Consider the following 7,428-nt stretch of genomic DNA (forward strand, 5'->3'; position numbering starts at 1 on the left):
GGGGGTGGCTCTAACAACCAAATCTCCCTGGTGATCCTGGAGTTTTAAAGCTGCTGCAATAGTCTAATCCTTCAGTTCAGTCCTGCCACAGTTTGTCTCTGCCACTGACCCACAAGTCCTTGGTATTGGTGTGTGGCTCCTGAGACTTGTGAGTGGGTCCCTCTTCCAGGACTTGCACCCCCTGCTCCTCTGTTGAGGGATGACTGTGCTATGTCACAGGTGAGTGCTGTCCCCCTAGGGTGGTTCTGGACTGCTGGTCTGTGTAGGGAGGCTCCCAGTCTGCTGAAATGATGTCTGAATGGGGCTTGTTAATTCCCACTGCCTCACCTTCCCAAGTCTGGGACAACCAGCTGAGGGTGCAGGGAAGGCTAATGTCCACGCCCAGTTTTTTGGTGTATGCGTGTTATTGTAAGCACTTCCGTCACATTCGGTTGTCTGGGGCAGCTCTGGGCTATGGGACCAGTGACAGGCAGGAGTGTTTCCTGTCTACCAGGATGATGGCTGTGAGAGGATGCCCCCCTTTTCTTGGGAAGTTGTGGTGTTTAGTGAATTTTCTCACCCACTGGATTATTGCCTTTTGTCTCAGAGCTCTCAGTTCTGCTCTTGTCTTGACCTGCCCAAATTGCAAGTCTTTGAAGCTTTCTGTATTGGGCGTCTTAGAGTAATTGTTTCAGAAAATGAAAAAAAGATTAAAAAAAAAAAAAAGAAAAAAAAAGGGCCCTCCTGGCAGATCTAATGCGTTATTGAAATGCTAAGAGACAAAGCAATTAGGGCTATTAAGGAAAGATCCAGGGGGCAGAGAGATCAGTTTTTCTTAGGGTTTTGCAAATGAGCCTGTTCACCAGAACAGAACTCCTGCTCATCAGAACTCCAAAAATCCTCCGCTTTTATTTTGGAGTTTGTCTTGCTGTTTTTTTGCTATGCCTATCTCCTCTCTGTGGGCTGGCTGCTCTCAGATTCTCTTGTGTCTGGTCTCAGACTATCTATGGTTGGAGTTTGGATCAGTAGAATGAGTTTCCGATAAGGGCTGCCACTGCAGTTCTCCCTTTTCCTTCCGGGAGCTGACAGCCCCTCCTCCCACGGGACTGAGCCTGGCAGGGAGGGGCGCAGGTCCCCTGGCCACAAAAACTTACAGATTTTGCTGATCTCAGCAGTTCCACGTTTTCATGAGTGTTGTATGAAGTATGCCCAAAGTCAGATTGCTCTGTAGTGTCCAGTCCACGCAGCTCCTGGCTTTCTACCTACTTCCCTGGAGGAGTAACTAAAACATACACCTCACCAATCTACCATCTTGCCCCCAATTCCCTATTATTGGAATTTGTCTGACTTTCTAATGATAAGGCTATGGTTATAGGTTATTGGGAGGAAGACCACAGAGGTAAAGTGTCATTTTCATCTTATCATATCAACAGTACATACTATCAACATGATTTATGACTGTTGATATTGACCTTGATCAATGGACTGAACTAGTGCTTGTCAGGTTTCTCTACTCACTGCAGTTGTTCTTTTGTTCCTCGCCCCCTTGCTTTTAATAGGAAGTAACCTCAAATTAAATTGCCCTTCTCTGTATAACCACAAGCTCATTCTATTTGACAGACAAAATGTTCTTGCTTTGAAGAAGATAGAAATGAAAGAAGCATAAATGGCATGACCAAGGTCTCCAATATAATATTCATATTTCTTGTGCCATTTTCCCAGGAGATTTGACTTTTTTTCTTTTAATACTGTGAGTGATGAAAAGAGGGATAGGTACTAGCTACCAGACTATTTGATATTTTGAGAATGTCTTCTCATTCACTTAATCTGTTTGGATATGATTTTGAATTATCCACAAAATCTGACTAATGCATAGATCTTGTAAAATAATTGGTTGTACTAATACCTCTATGTTGGATCATTGCATTTTATACAACAATATAAAAATGTATTTTCTTTGCAGAAATGATTGTAACTTTTGTATGAAATTAGGTGGGTTACATTTTTGAATGCTTTTACTGAAAAAGGGAGTGTGGTCCTGCCAAGGCAGAGAAAACTCACCCTCCACTATGTAAGAAGGGAACTTTTCCCAGAGTTACAGATTCTTGGTAAAATCAACATACTTTGGAAAAAAATTTGAGTGGTGGAAATTGCTGACATAAAGAATAAAAGAGATTATTGGTTTATTCAGAAAAACTGATTACAAGATTTCTAGAGTTGAGCCAGAGTATTTTGAAGAAAGCTTTATGAATCATAGGCTTAGACAACCCAATTTGTAACTTTTTATAGTAAGTTCCATGGTTATTTCCAATTTTATGTTGGTTGATGACAGCAGAGTTTGTGGCAATAAATTTTTTAATTGCCATATAATAAATAATTTCCAATGCATTTAGAAATATGATATACACATAAATAATAAAGCAGTTTTATTAAAAATTATGTTTATTATAAAAAACCTGTAATGAAATTTATTCAGGCAAGATTAATTGATAGATTAAAGTAAATGTTTAAAATAAAACTAAGAAATGAAGACTGAAAATATTTTAAAAAAGCTTACTTGGTTGGTGTGCTAGTTTGAATGCATTATGTCCCCCAAACGCCATTATCTTTGTTGTAATGTTGTGTGGGCAGACCTATCAGTGTTGATTAGATTGTAATTCTTTGAGTGTTTCTGTGGAGATGCACCCCACCTAGCTGTGGGTGATGACTCTAATTGGATAATTTCCATGGAGTGTTGGCCCACCCATTGGGTGGGCCTTGATCAGTGGAGCCATATAAATGAGCTGACGGGCAGAGGGAATGCAGCACAGCTGTGTGTGGTGTTTTGAAGAGGAGCTACAGCCAAGAGGGACACTTTGAAGAAAGCACAGGAGCTACAGATGAGAGACAGTTTGAAGATGGCCATTGAAAGCAGACTCTTGCTCCGGAGAAGCTGAGAGAGGACAAATATCCCAAGTGCAACTAAGAGTGACATTTTTGAGGAACTGCAGCCTATAGAGGAACATCCTGGGAAAAGCCATTTTGAAACCAGAACTTTGGAGCAGACTCCAGCCACATGCCTTCCCAGCTAACAGAGGTTTTATGGACACCAATGGCCATCCTCCAGTGAAGGTACCCGATTGCTGATGTGTTACCTTGGACACTTCATGGCCTTAAGACTGTAACTGTGTAACCAAATAAACCCCCTTTATAAAAGCCAGTCCATTTCTGGTGTTTTGCATTCCGGCAGCATTAGTAAACCAGAACAGTTGGTAAATAACATGATTAACAACACAATGACCTATAGTTTCTTGTATATTGAGAATAGATAATAAAATCATATAGTTTCTGATAACACTGATCGGAGCCAAGGTAAAATTGTCAGAGTTAAATGTAGCACATTTAAAATCTGAGTTAGTTCAGTTGCCTGATTTAGTTATACTTTAATTTTCACTGATGGACTTAAGGTATCTTTATTTGAAGGTAGTAGGCTTACTTACACAAGTAAAGCTGGCAGAGTTATGCATGCCCTATGTGCAGTTACCAAATTTAAAAGACTTCTAAGTGAAACAGTGTTGTGTAAATGAGCCCTTGTCAAATTCTTGATTCTGGCTGCCTCCTTTGAAGTTGACTGAGTTTGTGGCCAGTGATGCCCCAGGCTTCCTTGTAGCTGAAGAAAATTTAGTACTGGAAGAAAACTCTCAGAATAAAGGATACTGCATCATAAGTAGAAGGGAATAAAGTTGAAAGGAAAGACAGAAACTAAATATATTTATACATACATTTACTGTAGAATGGAAGGCTGAGGATTGAAACAGACAAGCATAGTTATCTATTTGCTTCTTGCTTTCCAATGACTAGTTCATTAACATTTGTAACATTGAGAACTAAAAAGAAAAAATCTAGTAATTTTACAGCTCCAAAAGCACAAGATGATGTAGTGGAAAGTATTCTAGATTTAAGAAATCTGATGTCTTATCTCAGATTTTCCATCCCTGGCTCTGGTGCCATTAGTAAATTGTTCAAATCTTTAATGTGCCAGTTGACTCATTTTTAAAAAATTAATCTTGGGCCAGATAATAAATCTTTAATAAATGGGTAGTATTATTATGTCCTGCCATGCCTAAAAAATTATTTACATTGCCATGTTTAATCCTCACAAGAATTCTATGGTGAATGGTGTATAGTTGAGTAAAGTAAGTATCAGTTGTTTGCTGTAGATTACCTGGTTTGATGCGGCCAAGCCCCAATTAGAAAACAGGTCTGTCTTCCTCAAAGTCTGTGTTCTTTAAAAGAATGATAGTCTGCGATATGCCAGACACTGTTTTGGGCGCAAGCAAGATGAACAATGTTCCTATCCTTAAGGGAGTTACTTGCTAGTGTCAGGATCCCCAGAATGTGTGCTGAGGCACTTGGGGGACAAGACAACACAGAGTGGCCCAAGAAATACTTTAAATTTCCAAGATATTAAAAAATTCTAAATATTTCAAATTTTCAAATTTTAAATATTTCAGATTTTCAGAAACACAGAGGCATCTGTCAGATTCCATATGAACTACAGTTAGTACTTAACTACTCAGTACACTGAATTCTTAGGTATTTATCCCATAGACCAAACTCTTTGGTATTTATGTTGGTGTAAGGGTACCATGTACTGGAATCTCTGCTCCAGTGGTTTGGGTAAGGGAAGGGGTGAGGGGTCTAGGACATGAATAAAGTATACCAGAAAAAGAGACGTTCAAACTCCAATATTCTATAGTGAATGCACATGGTGATGGGATTGATGGGGCAGGACACATTGGAGAGGGTGGTGGGAAGTCTTCTCTGAGAACTGAGGCCTGAAAAGGAGGCAGCTGTACCAAAGCCGGGGAAGAGACCTCCAGGCAGAGAGGCCGACAAGGGGACATGGCTTGGCAGAGGAGGAGCCTGGATCTGTGTGAGGAACAGGAGGGACCCAGAGAGCCAGAGAAAGAGTGACCTGAAAGAAGACTAGGGAAGTGGCTGGGGCTGGGCCATGCCATTCCCCAAGGACGTGATGGAGAGTGTGCATTTTATCCTAAGTGCAATGGGAGCCCAACTACCTTCCAGCTACACCATCCAGGGATTCTACATATGTTGGGCATAATTATTCTGGTGAATTATTGCATAAAATATAAATCCAAAAGAAATCTAGATATCTTTTTGTGATTTTATGAACATCTTCACACTTAAAAGAGATTTTTTTTTCCGGTTAGTCTGTGTTCACAGATGCATGTATTAGAAAATAATAAATTGATGCTATCAGAAATGTCTACATGAGAGGAAAGTAAGCAAAATGTTATTTCATTCAAATGCAAATAACAAAGCTTTTTTTTTTTTGACACTGTGTAGCTAATGAAAGAAGGTTTTTTCTTACTAACTTTTTAATCTTTAGTTTACTATTTTGGATGAACTTTTGAAAGGGTCAGGTGTTAGTGAGAAAGGAGAAGGCTATTTGGTTACTGTGTTCCATTTCTTCAAATGCATTATTACTTTGATGCCTGAATTTGGGGGGAGTTTATGTTTGTATGATGGTGAACATTCTTACAGAGTGTGCAGTTTAAGAAAAACAAATCTTTCTTCAAGGTTGTGCAATATAAAAGACTTCATTCTGTTCAAGTGCTATGTGTACATTTCAACAGGTCATATTTGTATTCTATTTTTACAAAAGTTTCTCATTAAAACTGCCATTGCTTTAGAAATTAGGTGAGTTAATTTGTTTTCATTTTCATTTGGTTTTGTTAGTACAGTGAGGAGATAATGCATTTGTCTCTCCTATCCAAACTATCATGAAAGATAAATGGTCTCTCTATAGATGCTTTGTCAGCATTAAAGAAGTAAAATTGTTGGTTTTCACTCTGTTGGGTGGTGCTATAGTGTCTGTGGGAAATTGATATTTCTCAGGTACTCACAAGAAAATATTGTTTTCAGCTAAAGGTGTAGGAAAAACAGTCCATTTAAAACAAGGAAGCAACATAACCAGAAATGGCACTTCAAAACAGGACCAAATTTGACACATTGCTTAGTGAACAAACAGTCAACCAAGTTCTGATGATAAGACATCAGTGAAATGTGACCATTTTAACTTTTTAGACTATTTTCTACAATGGCAGCACATCAGAATCACCCGTGAATTTTTTTTTTTTTTTTTTTTTGATAACGCAAATAAGGGCTAGGAGCCAGACTGAGAAGTTAAAGTTTAGTACATACTCATTAAGTCTTCTTTTTACAATCCACAAGTCTTTTATTTCTTTTTTATACCTTTTATGCCATGAATTCATAGGGAATAGTGTCCAGTAGCTCAGGCTCCTTTCCACTGGTTCTCACAAAGTGTGCTTCTCCGGGTGGAGCAGAATGGCGCATCAGTTGAACCCAGGTCCCTTTCTCTTTGGCTTCCTTTATTTTCTGATCGTTTTCCTTCACACGCTTCAAGAAACTATCTCGGCTTTTAGAGTGCTTAATATGTTCAATACGTACATTAATTCTTCTGGCAAGAATCCTCCCCTTCACTTGTTTGTTTACAACGATACCAACAGCATGCTGGGTGACAGTGTAGACTCTTCCGGTTTTGTCATGGTAGCATTTGTGGGGCATTCCTTTTTGAACCATTCCCTTGATGTCTACAATATCACCTTCCTTGTAGAGTCACATATACGTGGCCAAAGGAACAACTCCATGTTTTCTAAAAGGCCTAGAAAACACCTAGCAGGTGCCTCTCCTCTTTCCCTTTGTGTTGGTCATTTTGGCGAATTACTGCAAGGTGGTGGTTCTGCACTCAGTAAGTCTTTAAAAGGGGATGATGATTTATGTTATTTATGTTAAATGATTAATTCATAAGCTTTAACATCTGGAGAACCAAAGTAAAGAATTGTGACAAGTCTACCATGAATAAAAGTAGGGTTTAGGCAACCAGCCTTCTAATTTCTGAGGCCAACTGCATACAATATCTCACATGTCAAAATATAGCCACATCACAAATTTAATAATTTATCTATAACTAAGAATTGAGTTGAGTTTCAGTTCACAGGATGACATATGCTATGTCTGCAGACATTATTCAAGTTAAAATTTTTAGCTTTAGTTCTTTTCATATTTTGGAGCAAATTATTTATTTATTTTTCCAGGTCTCAAATTTTTTTTTTAGCCACTGTGAAATTACCAGTTGCTAGACTCTGGGCCAATTGGGCCTAATAGTGAAATAATGCTGGGAACTTTAAAACTATGTTTGGAATTTGGTCTAAGACATTTGCTGATATTTTTCAAAACCACTTTAGAGCTCCTCACTCATTCTGATGTAAAATATAATAAAATTTCAGTGAACCTCTAAATAGAGTATAAAGGGCATGAAAAGACTTCTGAGAGCTTAATACTGTGGCACTTGAAGCAATGGTCTTGAGAAATAGCTTTCTTTTCCTGCTCTTTGCAATGAAAGATAATTCGTAAAGCATATGC

At 38.6% G+C, this 7,428-nt stretch overlaps 1 pseudogene; it reads right to left on the reverse strand.

Annotated features, from left to right (window-relative positions):
* Positions 1 to 6,240: 6,240 nt before the first annotated feature.
* On the reverse strand, positions 6,241 to 6,720 carry LOC119528961 (annotated as a pseudogene).
* Between the last annotated feature and the right edge of the window lie 708 nt (positions 6,721 to 7,428).

This window comes from Choloepus didactylus, chromosome 3, assembly GCF_015220235.1.
Source record: "Choloepus didactylus isolate mChoDid1 chromosome 3, mChoDid1.pri, whole genome shotgun sequence".
NCBI classification, from domain to species: Eukaryota; Metazoa; Chordata; class Mammalia; order Pilosa; family Megalonychidae; genus Choloepus; species Choloepus didactylus.